Here is a 17,272-nt window from a genome sequence, read left to right on the forward strand (position 1 = left end):
GCAGAGCGAATAAGAAGAATCAAATAAGGCAGAAGGATAAAAGTTTCTCAAATCTGAAAAGATGGGAGAGTACTTTAGTATCAGTTTTGTGATCATCTTAATGATTAAGAAACCATATCACAATTAGTTCTCTAAGGAAATCTTAGTGCATTCTTATGACTAAGAAGAGGAACTTGAATTGTTGAAATGGTTAAATCAAGAAGATGAGTCATACTTCGTTCCAATACAAGTCTTAGAGTCATACTCCAAGATTGTCATTTGAGTGACATGTCTTAAAGAAGGTTTAAAACACTTGTCAAATGTAAGAGTAAAAGTTTTCTACTCTTGTACATTTGAAATTGGTAAGTTGTGATGTTTTGGATAAAACAAAGACCAACTTAGGCCAATTGGGTAAAGTGTTTTTCTTGATTAGAATCCGCACTATCTCTTGGATGTTTGACAAGGGAGTCTTATATGTCAAGAGGACAGTGGGAGTCTTAAAGGTCTTGAAAGTCTCAAGAAATAATCAAGAATAAAACCTAAAGTTCTTCTCTAGCACACAATTTGAGGTTTATAATCTATTGTGTTGACATATTCTGTGCCCATTCCAGTTAAAGTTGGTTTTGCATATGAGTTCTTAGAGTTCTCAATTTGTTGCACAACAACTTGGAAGCAATGGCAGGCCCTTGAGCTGCCAGGTGGCAAGAAGTTAAGATTGAGTTCGGTCCATATGAGTTTGGATTTGTCATTATCTTTGTCTTGTGATTATGGTTTTGACAAATTCATATGGGTAGGAACTCATACACCATATAAATCTAAGTGTCATAAGGTTTCTCTCCGATTCATGAAAATGATGGTGAGGAAACACTTTCACTAAGTAGATTTTATCTAGATAGCAATTGTGATATTTGCATTCTCAAAGTCGTTAGTGGAGCGCGTGTGGTTAACCGGCACACTAACCTGGACTTGTGAGAAGTGGCAAAAAGGTCTAACCATTATGATTACGGCATACCTCTTCATAATTGTTTAGACTCACAAGTGTGCTATCTAAGGGAAGGTGTATGATTTTGATACAACTTTATCAAAACAATCTAGCATCAGAAATCTGAACTTTGGTAAGAAAGTCAATGAAGTATTGATTTCTAGAAGTCCAGCTGATTTCTGAGTACATGTCAAAGCTAGTGGGAGCATAAGTGTTATGCTAATAATCATCATGTTAGTGGGAGCATGATAATTATGATAAGTATTGCAAGTTAGCAATGTTAATTATAGAAAACAAAAGTTTCAATTGGGAAAGAGTTGTTTTGCTATAATTAAGGGAGAGGAAATTATACTTCATCTCAAATCTATAAGCTTAGATCGTGAGGTTTTAATCATTTAGTCAAGGATATATATGAATTTCATGTTGGAATGGCTCAACATAAGGAAATTTTGTATATGGGTCCATTATTTGCGTTCTAAAATTCGATTATGATTACGGCATCCCTTTTCATAATCTGAAATATGAGAACTTGGCAAATAGAAATGGAAATGTTATAGCAAAAGACTGGTTTAGTCTTTATGTAAAACATCATGAATCGTGTCCCATATGCTTCGGATATAGGATCGATTACATATGCTATATTCATCCGTTCTAAAATTTTCCAAATGCCTGGGGCATTAAGAAGGGAAAAGGTTTAGAACTGGATATGACTAAAAGGATTAAACAATTGTCGAGGACAATCTAAGGTTTACCAAATATTGGTTACTCAAGGACAATTGGAAGTATAGTGATAATTCTGGAAGGACCATATTGACATAATCTGTAAGGAGGCAACTCTTGTTCAGAAGTGATAGTCAAAATGGAATCTGGAAATGTTTCAAAGTTAGAATTTTCAATCTATGTAAGATTAAGGAAACTTAATGCAAGAAGGATATTTCCAAGGAGTTGATCTCCTTTGGAATACTCTGTAATGATTGTTGCCAAGTCTTTGTGACTTTGTGCATAATCGTTACAAGAGGATCAATGCATATAAGTTTAGAATCTAACAGATTTCTGTAAATGGCATGAATTTGGAATTCTTGCATTTGCAGTAAGGATTTGGGAGTGTGAAAAGAGAATCATTGAAGCTATGTTCAATTGATCTAGTTCACAAAGTAAAGATCATAGACAAACATAGTATGCATACTTGGTGTGTGGCATGACTAGTGTTTAAGAAAACATAGTGTACATGCTTGGAGCATGGGACAACTATTGTTTTAAATTCAAGAATAAAGTTGATAGCTGAAACAGTATACAATGAATAATGTGTAATCATATGGTGATAAATAAAAGGTGTTTTATTTATGTTCAAAGGGTTGATACCATATTGGATTCAATTATTATTGTGTTTTATTTTGCATGTTTTGACTTCCCGAATAAACTGGGTTATTCTTCCTGAATGACTAAGTTATTCAAACATCCACAGTCGGTCATATGTTGGAAGTAGATATGAATTAAGACTGTCATGGGTTGGCTTGTAGAGGTCTAAGGTGTTAGACAAAGGGCTACAACACTCATGAGTGCTCATAAGTTCTGAGTATTGGATTCAACCCGCGCTCATTGGAATCACTTCATGGATTTTATCACGAGTGATCATGAGACGATAATATCTTATATTCTTCAAACCTAGAGATATGAGTTGTTACTATGAGTTGATAGTACATTGATTGCACGAAAACGCATTTGGTAACTCGGTGCTATAAAACGTGCCTTTGTGTATGATTCAACAAGTAGTAGAACAAGCCATATGAGTCGAAGTTTATCCGTTCCTTTTACCTTCGGGATAAAAGCGATATCTGTGGGCCCCTCGATGATTTGATGATGACAAATGGAAGTGCTCGGCCGGGCCAGGACTGATTTGATTTGTTCAATTAGTCAGTCGTCATAAATCGGAAATCGGGAAACAACAAATGGACAGAGAGAATGATTATAATCCATGTCTCAGTCCATATGATATCTAGAATGGAGGAATATATGATCCCTTATCTAATGGACAAGTTCGTTGACAAGATCAGAGTTCGACAGCAGCTTTAAGAGCTACGATTGCCAGTTAGGTTTGAAGTCATACGCAATAATAGTTTTAGACTTATCCAAGTGGGAGACTGTTGGATTAATGTCTAAGTCCATAACTATATTTGGTATGTACTTGACCCGACCCGGCATGGTCCATTTGGGTTGCACTTCACCGACACAATTTATATGGATAATCTTTTGAGAATAGTATGTTTATGATTAATATTAATATGTTATAAGTTCTAATATATTAATATGGAATCATATTATTTAATTAGTATTGATCAAGAATTAATTCATAATTAATTAAGTGATCAAAAGGAACTAATTAAATATGGACTCTTATATATATGGAATGGGCCAAGTTCATTTAGGTTGGGCTAAGCTTTCATGGATAGTCCATGGAGTGTTTAACCCATGGATCCTAGGAAATGAAAGGTCATGGGTATTAGGGTTTAACCCTAATCCTCCATACTATATAAAGATGTCTTTGGTTGGTGAAATTGGCACTAGTGTGGATACACTAAGAGGGCTAGCCGATTTTACTAAGAGAGAACCAAGTATTCATATTCTCTAAAGTCTTCCAAGGTGTCTTGGTGATTTGTGATTCCACTTGAGGCTTCCACACTATTGGGGCTAAGCTCTTAAAGCTTGAAGACATCAAGCTACATTAAAAGGTATGTCTTCTAACTAGTACTTTGTAGATTAAGAACATCATAATATGCTAGTTAGGATTAAAGCCTTGGAAAGTTCTTATTTGCATGTATAATAGAGAAAACATAGATCCAAGGTTTATAGGGTTGCATGTACACCATAGGAGTGTTAGAATGCTCAAAACCCAACAATGTCAAGGTACGTGCTCCCATCAAAGCCATCATCTCGGCACGGAAGGCTCCCAGCCTCTCATCCAAAATCTCCAATATACCCTCCTTAACCGTACCAAAGATCACAGGAGTCTCATCTAGTATGTTGCGTGTAACCTCAGCTGATATCAACTCCCTCATTCGCTCCTCGAACTACTCGGCCCCTAAACCCGAGCTTGATCCCTCTTCGGCGCCTGATCCGCCCACTGGTCTCTCTCACAATGTCACCATGCTGAAAATATAATACATCCTCTTATCAGAATACTTATCACCGCTGCGAGACCAAACACACACCCTACCAGGTTCCCGGTCTTATCTTGGCCTTTCCCGAATCGAGTACGGATCCTCTGCTTTCAGTACTACGGGCCCATACTACCTTCGACATTTATCCGTACTGTCCTCAGGAATTGCTTCGACTCCACCAGGTGCCTTATCCACTACTACTGCTCCCAGCACTATCTCATCCTAGGCTTACCCTAGGGAAACCTTTGACTCAAACCAAACCAGTCCTCAGCTGCTGAAGGACTCCTTGTGATGCCAATTAGCCATCACCTGGATGTCATCACATGTGACGAGGCTCAGATAATCCTTCGAGTAAAAGACTCGTCCCTACAACGGTTGGACTCAAACAAGAGCTGCACAATAGGGCCAAATCCAGCACTCTGAGATTATTCAACCCTGATCACATGTGACGTGACGCATCCACCTAATGGCTAACTCCCAACACTCGGAATCCCACATTGCACAAAGCAAGCAGCATTCAGACAAGGGAAAATCTAACCATAACATACTCAAGCAATCAGAATATCATACCAAGAATCTGTACTATTATGCAACACAAGCTCATAAACTCAGGCATAACCTAAACAGGCTATCCTACTACTCTCTAATCAGTACTATCATGCAGCTCAAAGCACATATAACAGGCACATAAGGCATCCTCCCTAGATCCTTAGTCCTAATCTAGCATGTTGTTCTATTAACTGATAATCAAAACATAAACTTGTATGGGTATTTTGGGGTACTTACTTGAGCTCGGCCGATTGCATGCACCACACCCTTTTCTCTTATCAAAATTCTTTTCTTTCTGAATTCTTTTTGCTTTTCTAAAACTGTTTTCTTTCTCAAAACTCTCTTTTTACAATCTGTCTTTTCATTTTGAAAACTTCTATACCAATTCCTCAGTTTGAGTTCAGACACACCCGAGAGCATGTCCGAATCCCTCAAACCAAGGCTCTGATACCAACTTGTAACGACCCAAAATTCAAGACTAAAAAATTCTTTTAATAAAACATTACTTAAAGCAAAATCATCAATCCAAAACATAAACATAGTATTAATTTCCAAAACACATGTTCGTTATCAGAGTAAAACATTCCCAGGCTGTCTAGTCTATGGAGTGTGTCATGCGATCACCCCGAGCTCTTCCCTCCGCTACCGGAAGTACCTGAAACCAAAACTGAAAACCGTAAGCACGAAGCTTAGTGATTTCCCCACCCTACCACATACCATGCATAACCACATACTGCACATATTGGGTCACGCTCGCTATCCTGGGCCTCGCCCCCTACCTCGGGCCTCACCCACTACAACGGCCCCGCCTGGCTTCGAGCCCCGCTCGAATACAGATCTGTTTCACTTAGGCCTCTCCTATCATAGGGCCTCGCCGGCTAACATATAATAGCACCTAAACATACACATCACATAAGCTAGACACATACTAACGGATCTTGTCTTAAGGCCTCGCCTGTCTCTGGGCCTCGCCCTTGACCTGCAACTGATGAGTCATGGAACCCCGTCCATACTCCTGCTGATAGTGAGGTACGGGCCCAACCCACCCTCACTCCTTCCCTAACTTGGGCCTTGCCCCTGATCTGCTGCTAATAAGATGTGGAACACCATCCACACTCTGCTATTGGTGAGTTACGGGACCTCGCCCACACTCACCTCCCTAACAGGCACATACAAGCATCACACAGACAACATGTATAAACTATCACATAAACCATTCCTTGGGCACCCGCCCGCTCTCAATGGACCTCGTCCTGAATATCATACTAGCATACTGTGCCTAGGGCTAACCCCCGGGTCTTCTACTCATAACTACATGGGTCGACATTGTGGCCGTAGACCCATTCACACAAAAGGGAAACTCACCTGGACTTGTTGAACTTGCTGATAACCCTTCTAGCTGCTGCCCGACAACTCTCTAAACTCCTGCTCCACTAGCTCCCCGAGCTACCAATATCAATGCAATACTTAGTCTAACTGTCCCCCGAAAGTCAACTAAGTCAACTCTGGTCAATGACAAAGTTCTGGTCAAAGTCAACCTTCCTGGTCAACCCTACTCGCCGAGTCTGCCTACTGACTCACCGAGTTCATATGCTTAGAGTCCTTCCATTCGCGACTCGACTCGCTGAGTCAGTCCATGACTCGCCGAGTCTACCGATTTCTGAGTCCTGACCTGTCCAACACACCGAGTCTCTACTCGACTCACTGATTCGAGTCTCAACATGAAAGGTTTGGGGTTTCGCGACCTGACTCTCCGAGTCCAAGACAGCCTTCAACAGACTCGCCGAGTTGTTCTTCCAACTCGCCGAGTTCTTGCCGAACTTCATCCGACTAGCCGAGTCTACCCATGTGACTCGCCGAGTCACTTCAGCTCTTAATCCATGCAGTGACTCTTTGAGCCAAACAGGGGCTCCAACACATAGATCCATACTTCTAAGGCCTATTCCTCACGTAAAGTGGCAATCTTTACGTGTAGATAAGGAGATCTAGGCTCAAACACTCAAAACTAGGGTTTATGACAACCATGCTTCACCAACATACCAAGAGCTGATACTTTACGGGATTCTAGACCAAAACAAGCATGGATCTGAGGTAGCAACCTCAGGTCTGAACCTCTAGCTCGAAATGGTTACTATCATGCCAAGAATGCCCAAAACACACACATAGATCTAGGTGCAAAGGAGTCCAAAAACTAGTTTATTACCTCAAAATGCTCAGAAATGTCTTCCCAATCCCGGATCTATAGCCCCCCTTCTAGCACCTCCAAGATTCTTCTTCCTTCTCCAAGATTTAATGCACTCTTCAAGGCAATAATTAGCTCAAAAATGGATACGGCGGCTAGGGTTTTGTGTTCTGGGTTAGAGAGGCTGTAAAGGAACCATAGAGAAGAGAATGAGGCGCTTAAATAGGCTCCAAGTCCCGAATTTAGGGTTTTCCTCGTTCAGACCAGACTCGCCGAGTCTCCTTGGCCGACTCGCCGAGTCGGTCACTTACTCCTTGACCCGGATCCCGCTCGGACTCGCCGAGTTCCTCCTTGGACTCGACCTAGCACTCGAGAGGTTATCTTGAACTCGACCTAGCACTCGAGAGGTATGATCGGGAAATCCTCAGTGAACACATCGGGAAATTCCCGAACCATAGGTACCTCAGCAATAGTCTTCTTCTTCTTCTTCTTCTTCTTCTTCTTCTTCTTATTATTATTATTATTATTATTATTATTATTATTATTATTATTATTATTATTATTATTATTATTATTATTATTATTATTATTCTTTTTTCTCTTTTTCTTCTTCTCCCACGAATCATCCATATATGCCAGAAATCTCATACCCTTGTGCTACAAATACCTCATGGCCCTTACAGCCAAACAACAAATTGAGATTCTCATGATACCCTCGCCCCGAGTAGTTAGTTCTCCCCTACTTAGGGTTCTAATTGTCACTTGTTATGGATCAGAGCATCGATTTGGATCAACCATTACACCACGGTGATTTCTCCCACGAGAACTGGGATAAGGTCTATCAGAAACCTTTCTCTAAAGATACTGTATGTCCAAACCCTTGATGTTGTAATTATCCTATCTTCAGCTATCTTGACCAAAAAAGGATGGCCTAATTCTCCTATAGCAGCATCAAATCCCTTGCTAAAATTAAGCAACACAAAAAACGACCCGCCCTCGAGTCGAATAAAACTAAGGGAGGTACAGAGTTGACTAGATACATACCATTCCACATGTTTAATAATAGAAAAATAATGAAACAATATCATTAACATAAAATGAATACATACAATGACCATATCGGATGCTGCTCTCACCTCCTTGATAGTAAACTAAAAAGTTCAGCCCATAGCATTGGGGGCTTCCTTTCTCCCCAAGTGTTGGTCAGTCAAGTCCCAAGCCGTAGGTGTTGGGTTCAGCACCTCCCTTCCTGCTAGTCTTGGATAATAATATTTGATGTGACCAAGTTGGTTTCAATGATAGCACACCTACATCTCTCTCTCTCTCTCTCTCTCTCTCTCTTACACTCTTATATATAATGACCCTCATGCTTACATTTGAAACACATAGACACATGACATGCACCCATGTGTGTCTACCCACACTTTCCACAGTGATCATGTGTAACACCTGGTTTCCAAATCGAATCGATTTTGGGCTTCGAAGGGTTAAAGGCATGGTTTTTGGGTAAACCCATGGCTCACGACGTGACTATAGAAAGGCCACGACGTGAGTAGTGATCAATAAAACTTTGGATTTAAATTGTGCTCACGACGTGAGATACACTGTAGCCCAAGCCCACGATCTTTTGGGGTTTCCTTCGTGTTTAAACCCCATAAACTTCATTTTATGGTTCCAAAATAGCCTCTTTCATCCCTAAGCTCAATAAAACCCTAACCCTAGCTTCTCATCATGATTCTTGAACTTTTTGTGGAGTTTTGGTGGCTTGGAGAGGAAGTGATCACCAAGGAAAGCATAGTTTCAGTTTGGAAGTTTCATTTGCAATCCTTAACTACAATTTTGCACTAATGTGAATAATTAAGATCCAATCTTTATTTTTCGCCTTTTCTAAATCTCATATTTTATCCATATTAATCCAAGATTTTAAGAGTTACACCCCATTCCCGAGTTCAATTTAACGAGAGAAAGGAAAGGAAATTGGTGGAAATGATAAGAAAATAAAAGAAATTGGTGTTCACGAGTTTCATTAAAGGAGGGAAGTGGAGGGAAACGAGATGATCACTTTCCCTCCTAACTTTCCTTCCGATTTGGGAGGATTTGGAAAGAAAGAACAAAATGATTCATTTTCCTTCCACTTCTCTCCAATTCGTGAACACTAAATAAAATTTTGTTTTCCTTTCCTTTCTCTTCTTTCCTCTCGTGACTTTCTTTTCTCTTCTCTTCTTTTCTTTTGTTAAACTCGGGAACGAGGCGTTAGAGTGTTGGCGCTCCATAAAGTTGGCAATTTTATGGGTCCTTAGGTCCATTAATGCTTATATGTCATGGATCTGAAGTTGGAAGGATGTTTGAGTCCATGCTTGAGAAATTACTTCCTTTTCTTCATGAATGACCAAGCTTGAGCGCAAGTCTTTTATTGGACATGAAAGACCTTAAAGTATTGATTTTTATGATCCTAGGAGTGTTAGGTAGCCTCCTGGAAAAGATGGAGTAGTGGCTTAAGGGATTAAGAAGTTTTAGAACGAATGAGCACTTAGACGAATCTCACGACGTAAGAATTATTGATGTCATGTCATGATGAGTGAGAGATGCAACTAATTTTCATTTACTATATCACGACTTGAGACCATAGATGGTCACGTCGTGAGAGCCTGTCTATTAACTTTCTTTGACGGTTGAGTTTTGACTAAGTTTGAATTTGAGTCAAACTATTGGATTTTGGGATATTGATTAAGATTTTATCTGGTTTTGATGTTAGTTGATTCGTAGGAAAAAGCAACGTTGAAAAACGGATTGTATCGTGGTGTTCAGAGCTCTTTGATTCAGGTGAGTTTTATTCACTATACTTATGGATCGAAGGCACTAAGGTTGGCCCACCTGGTTATGTATCCTGGTATATACGATGATGCTATGTTGTAGTGATCTGTTAGATCTATATCCCAGTATATATGATGATATTATGATGTAGTGATCTATTAGATATATATTGGTATTTAGATTGTTGCTATGCGGTAGTGATCTGTAGATCTGCCTATTTATCTGTTTACTGACTATATGTTTATCTGTTGCATATGTCGACATAGAGTGGTTGGGTTGAGACTGTATTGCTTTATGCTGCCAGTCAACACACCCGATAATGTTTATATTGATATGTGGTTATGGTTTACTAGGTTGAGGCGGACTGGTTGGTACTAAAGGCGAAGATGCACAGGGTGGTCCAGATAGACTGAAGGCCTGCGAGGCATTCCAGTCAGGCTGAAGGCTCGGAGAGTGGTCCAGATAGGTTATAGGCCTAGTGTAGTAGCCCAGTCATGCTGAAGGCTCTAAGAGCAGTCTAGATAGTATGTAGGCTGATGCGACTGTCCAGTCATGTTGAAGGCTCTATATGCATGTTGTTGTTTGTTATGTTATGTGGTGGTACTTTGGGGGAACTCACTAAGCTTTGTGCTTATAGTTGTTCGTTATGATTTCAGGTACTTTAGATGATTGGGAAAATCAAAGGCGTGATCGTGCACATCCTTTAGATTTTACGTTATTGGATTTTTGGATACTCTCATTTATGAAATATACTTTTGAAACAACGTTTTTTGTGAAAATTTATTGACTTAGGGTTGTTTTGGAAAAAATGAAAATTTTACTCTGATTTTTTTAGGGATGCTACAAGTTGGTATCGTAGCCCTGGTTTGAATGAACTGGATAAACATTCACATGAATCCAAACTCAAACTAAGGATTTATGAAAGTTTTCAAATTAAATTCAATTTATTTTTAAAAGTAACCAAGGAAGGATGAGATGTGTACGATCAGCCGGAGCAAGGAAGTTTACCCCAAGTTACCTCACTATTATTTATTATGATATGATAGAACTGTATGCTAGTTATATGCTAAGGATATTCAGGAATTGCATGATAGATTTTCCTGATGTATGATGCCTGATAGTCTAGGAGGACTTCTTATATGCTAGATGAAATTGACATCATTAATGTGGTTGCTTAGTGTGTGCATCATAGTTACACATAACAAAGACTATATAGCTTGAGAATATTTGATTTAGCTTTATTTCCTGTTCTTATCTGATTTAAGGGCTTAGAGTAGATTCAAGTATTTTACTATCTATAGGATCCAGCGTTATGTATGAATAGCATACACGAGTGGCTGCAGGGTTGGTGGAAGTTTCATGAGTGGGTGTAGTTCAAAGCAGTATAGCAAGAGGAATGATTAGCCACTCTTGAGAGAGTGAGGACAGGAGGAATGTGTATCATAGATGCTTGTACCTAGAGGTCGGGAATTTTTATGAGGATCTGCCTAATTTTAGTTTGTCTTTGTGCCAGTTGACTCCACTACTCGAATGCTACTTGTTTTGTGCTTTGTGGGACTCATGTTAATGTGAGTTAACTGTCAAATGAATATGTTAAATAACATGCTATGAACGTTAAATAATCTTAGAGTAAAGGATTTGGTCCTATTACGCAGCTCTCCTTTGAGTCTAACCTTAGTAGGGTTGAGTGTTTTAGTCGAAATATTATTTAAGTTGTGTTGTAGGTAATTGTATTCATGAAGTGGTTAGCTGACATTAATAAGGGTTCTTCAGCAGCTGATGGAAGGGGAGGTAGGGAGTCCTATGAGGGCCTAGGAAGTGCTTTAGTGTGGTTGTTACGCTGTTGAGCAGGTATTGGGAGTATTATTATGAGTAGATGACTTAGAAGAATGATGATGATTCTTGAGGAAAGCATGGATAGGTGTGGAAGGTAGTATTGGGCCCATACTACTGGAAGCACAAGATCCATACTCGAATTGAGGAAAACTTTGGGGATTCTAAGGGTTGGTCAGGGAAGATAGCATGGTTTGATACCATGATTCATGGCAGTGGTTCCAAATCTGTTGATCTTTTGGTTATGGTTGTCCAGGCATGAGGATGGGTCTGGTAATTGTTTTGGGCCTTGGTGGCGATGTCTTTTTGGGTTTGAATGGTACATACCTAGGTGAGTTTGATGGTTTTGAGGTCTCTAGGGCTTTTCTCGAGGTCATGCATTTTATTCATGGGACTAAAGAAGGAAACATTTATTATAATCGGCTTGAGGATTGTAGTTAGAAGCTGAGTGGTTTACTGATGGATTCAAATGTCGCTATCTATGGTGAGGATTATTTCCTTTTAGTTTTCCAAGTTCAGAGAATGAGTAAGCAAGCATGTGATTTTCGAAGTTGTGATGTAAACCCAGCATGGCGATGGATGGTTGGGGTCTCTAACAACATATTGGCAGTATGGGAATGCACATGAGGATTGTGCGGTATGGTTTCCTTGAGATGAGATCAAGGGTCTGTTTTCTTGGGGTTTAGGCAGGGCAGGTGCTAGCCGATGGTTGAAGGTGATTGGGGAAGTGAATCGGGAGCGACCACTTTGTTGTCTCTGATGCATTCCGACTTTAAGAATGATTCCTTTTGTCTTTATGAGCGAATCTTGCGATGAATTGATGATTGGGATTTGCAGGAGAGGAGTACATGTTTCTGAATAGGAATTTGGTGTTTTGCTTGTGCATTTACATGAAATTCTTGATGTTAGCGGTGGTTATAATTAGAAGTTCCCAAGGTCTCCATCTGAGGTTCGGAATCTTTTTAGGCCTGCATGGTTATGATCTAGATGATCATCTTGTGTTTTGTTGTATGTCCCAAGGGTCAAGGATTCTATATATGCATCTGGGTAAGACGGTTTGAGTTACGGTTTATTAGCAATGCCAGTTGGAGGTAGTTTGAACCCTAAGTGGGGGAGAACTGGGTATTCTACTTGGAGGATTGTTGATCTATTTGAGTTTATGGTCTCATAAGGATGGGTCATAGAGATCTGTGGTTCGGTTATGTAAAATTTAGGTTCAATATTTGGTCAAAACGTGGGATGTAATGCAAGTTGCCATCAGATGTATGTGCTCAGAAGTGTGTGAGTTCTCTTCGCAGCAGGAGGCTATTAGACAAGGAGATCATTGTGTCCAGCGGTTTCTTTCGGGATTGCCAGTGCTATATCATGAGGCATTTGGGTTACCCAGTCTGCGTATCGATTGTTGAAGGATTTGTAAGTTCGTTATATAGACTGGCATCTATAGTCTAGATTGGGTAGTTTTTTTATCAACCAATTAGCTTCAGAGTTGGTGTGTTTAGTTCCATGTGGGTTTTGGTTCAGACGTGAAATGGATGTGTCAACTTGTTGTCAAGATCTATACATTGTACATTTTGGTCTATGGGTATGGGTACCCTTAATGGTTGGTCATGGAATTATTGGTCATACCAGGATCGAGTTCGGTAGATGTACTCGGTTATTGGAAGTTCGGATGTTGGGGCAGCATTTTTAGTTTTTAAGTATGACTTTGGATCTGGGCATAATCCAATTTTGGCATGTCGTGTCAGCAGAGTTGGTAGCTTGACTGACCGGTTGGGGGTTTGACAGCATTTTTTATGGCTCTGGAGGTTTTATCGAGTTATTTGTGTATTGGTTGGATCTGTTCGGTTTTAATCAAGGTGTGGTATCTTAGTCTTCGGTCGTTCTTGAGGATGTTTCTATTAGCAGTTGAGGTTTGTCATTTTGGTTAGATCAACCTGATGGGTAAGGATTATGAGGAAGAAGGAGTGTAGTAGAGCTAGGGTTGGCATGTCTTTTCCCTTGGAGACTTTTGTAGTTTAAACAAAATAGCAATGGAGCACTTGGAGTGAACTATGTGCATGGCTCTTATTTTGGTTATAGGATTTTGAATTGGAACAAAAGTGCAGCCGTCTATCCCATTCTTGGGTTGTGTGAGACCATGTTTTCATTGGCTTTTTCATTCGTAACAGCCCATGCTGTGAAGGGAAGTGTGCGTGATAGACGAGTATGGTAAATGTTGGGCTTTGGTTACGGAATCTCAAGTCATGAAGTTCATGGTGAAGGTCTAGCATGGGTTGTCATGTGGAGGTACATCCGAGCTTATATGGGATGCAACATGAAATTCTCGGATTGACCGTTATTATGTTAGTAGGAGCAATGGGCTAATTTATGTTTCAAGTTCAGTTGTAATCTCGGATGATCAGTTGAATGGAATTATCCTATATAGCTCTTTTATAATTGATTTCGAATTATGAATGGATTAATTATCTTTGCTCTTGAATGTATGTGTAATGAGTTTGTGAATGTTATGTGGAATTAGGGCATCTTGGGTATCTGGTTATCAGGGGTTGGGACCAAGTAACAGAGTGCAAGTTGGTCTGAGTATCACAGATAGTGTAGTGGTTAGTTAGTGGAGCGGGGGTAAGCCCAGGTGCTGTCATATGATAGCAGTGTAGAGGTTGTTAGATCCAAGTAAGATCCCAACCTAGTTTTGTATGTGATCATTGGGTTCCTTGTGTTGGTGCATTTATATGTGGCATTAGATTGGCGGAAGTCAACCAAAAATTGCAGGATTCTTAATTTTGAGGGACGGCGTATGGCTGAGATGATCTAGGACCGGCCAAATATGCGGATTTCGGTCAGTGTAATTGATAAAATGGATGGTTAAGTCTAGTCTACTGGGTTTTGTAATAATTTCTCGCTGGCATGACAGTGTCTGTGAGGATGGCAGCTATGATGTGTATTGAAGTTCCTATTTCAAATGTTGATGAGCGATGCAAGACCGGGAGACCTTGGTCGGGTTATGTTAGAAGAATTGGGTAGCACGAGTGTCAATGGGATGGTTTAGTTATTTTGAAGGTTGTTCATGATCTCGTAACCTGGAGGTCCTAGACTGAAAAGTGAATTCTTCTCTTGTGAATTAACTATGTTGTGGGGAATTATTTATCGTCAAGTTGCTTCCTTTTTAAGTTCTGTAGAGATGTTGGGAGGAAATCGACCCTGATGAGGTGCTAAAATTAGTGCATCAACCTAGCTTTGGATCTTGAATGCTAGCAATGCGGGTCTTGGTATCCAGGCGATCTCAGACTCTGTAAGGAGTCGGGTTTGAAGGAAGTCAATGGGTTACCTCTTGAATAGGAGCGAGAAGTGATTTCGAGGACAAAATCAAAATTAAGTAGGGGAGAATGGTAACACCCGGTTTCTAAATCGGGTCAATCTGTGCCTTCAAGGAGTCAAAGGCATGGTTTTTGGGTAAAACCATGGCTCACGACATAGCCATAAAGAGGTCATGATGTAAGTAGTGATTAATAAAAGTCTAGATTTAAATTGTGCTCACGACGTGAGATACGTTGTAGCCCAATCCCATGATATTTTAGGGTTTCCTTCGTATTTAAACCCCAGACACTTCATTTAATGGTTCTAAAACAGCCTTATTTGTTCCCTAAGCTCAGTAAAACCCTAACGGTAGCCTATCATCATGATTCTTGAACTTTTGGTGGAGTTTTTGTGGCTTGGAGTGGAAGTGATCACCATGGAAGCATAGTTTTAGCTTGGAAGTTTCATTTGTAATCCTTAGCTACACTTCTATACCAATATGAGTAATCAAGATCCAATCTTTACATTGTCTCTTTGCTAGATCTAAGGTTTTATGCATATTTATCCAACATCTTAAGAGTCAGAGTTTTGGGACTCCATAAAGTTGGCAACTTTATAGGTCCTTAGGGACCCTTGATGCTTATAGGTCATGGATCTGAAGTTTGAAGCATGTTTGAGTCCATAATTGAGAAATTACTTAATTTTCTTCATGAATGACCTAGTTTGATCACAAGTCTTGTATTGGACATGCAAGACCTTAAAGCATCAATTTTTATGATCTTAGGAGTTTTAGGAAGCCTCCTAAAAAACATGGAGTAGTGGCTTAATGGATTATGAAGTTTTTGGATCGAATTGGCACTAAGACAGATCTCACGACGTGAGGATTATGCCTGTCACATTGTGAGGAGTGAGAGACCTGACTAATTTGTCTTGTAGTATCTCACGATCTGAGGCCATAGATGGTCACGTCGTGAGGGCCTATCTGTTGACTTTCGTTGACCGTTAATCGTTGACTTTTGACCAAGTTTGAGTTTGAGTCAAACTTGTGGATTTTGGGCTATTAATTGAGATTCTATCCGGTTTTGATGTTAGTGGATTCACGGGAACCAGCAGTGATGAAAAAGGATTGTATTGTGGTGTTCATAGTTCTTTGACTCAGGTGAGTTTTCTTCATTGTACTTATGGGTCGAAGGCACCATGGTCGGTCCACCTGATTATCTATCCTGGTATATAGGATGATGTTGTGTTGTAGTGATCTGTTAGATTTGTATCCTGGTATATAGGATGATATTATGATGTAGTGATCTGTTAGATATGTATCCTGGTATTTAGGACGTTGTTGTGCGATAGTAATATGTAGATCTACCTGTTTATCTGTTTACTAGCTATATGTTTATCTGTTGCATATGTCGACATAGAGTGGTTAGGTTGAGATTGTACTGCTTTGTGTTGCCAGTCAACAAACCCGGTAATGTTTATATCAATATGTGGTTATGGTTTACTGGGTTGAGGTAGACCAATTGGTACTGAAGGCCAAGATACCAAGGGAAATCCAGATAGAGTGAAGGCCTGTGAGGCGGTCCAATCAGCCCGAAGTCCTGGAGAGTGGTCCAGATAGGCTGTAGGCCCAGTGCAGCGACCCAGTCATGTTGAAGGTTCTAATAGAGGTCCCGATAGTCTTCAGGTTGGTGCGGCGGTCCACTCATGCTAAAGGCTCTATATGCATGTTGTTTTTTGTTATGTTATGTGGTGGTACTTTGGGGGGACTCACTAAGCTTGATGCTTATATTTGTTTGTTATGATTTAGGTAGTTCAGATGATCGGGAAAAGAAAAGGTGTGATCGTGCACATCCTTAGGATTTTATGTTATTGGATTTTGGGATACTCTGATTTACAAATTATACTTTTGAAACAACATTTTTTTTGTGAACAATGACTTGGGGTTGTTTTGGATAAATGAAAATTTTACTTTGATTATTTTTTTTTGGGATGTTACATCGTTGCTCCTCTAACCTCTTGTACTCGCTTAATCTCCATCAGGGAAACATACTACTTCCTGAACCAAGTCGTAAACTCTTACTACTTCAAGGCGTTTTATAGGAGCATCGGTCGCTCCAACCTGGTGAATGCTATGGGCCACCCCGCAATCATACAACACTCCTACTCTATCTCCCAACCTGGTGAATGCTATGGGCCACCCCGAAATCATACCTAGCCATGGCTACTGCCCATGGTCTTACCGCTCATTTATCAATCTATCCATGCTCATCTTGAGTCAAAGATGCACCAGACTATACACCCAAACCGGGGCTTGGGTTATGCTTGGAACCCTAACCTGGGTCCACCAAAAGTCTGATATCCATCACCAAGAAGGTACTAACCAACTATCGGAAGTTTCCTGAACTCGCAACTCACACAATCCTCAATCCAGACGGCCACTTGGGCCGCCTTCCTTCGCGACAGGGATGTGAAACTCATCCT

The sequence above is a fragment of the Lactuca sativa genome, chromosome 6 (assembly GCF_002870075.4).
Source record: "Lactuca sativa cultivar Salinas chromosome 6, Lsat_Salinas_v11, whole genome shotgun sequence".
In the NCBI taxonomy this organism is placed as follows: domain Eukaryota; kingdom Viridiplantae; phylum Streptophyta; class Magnoliopsida; order Asterales; family Asteraceae; genus Lactuca; species Lactuca sativa.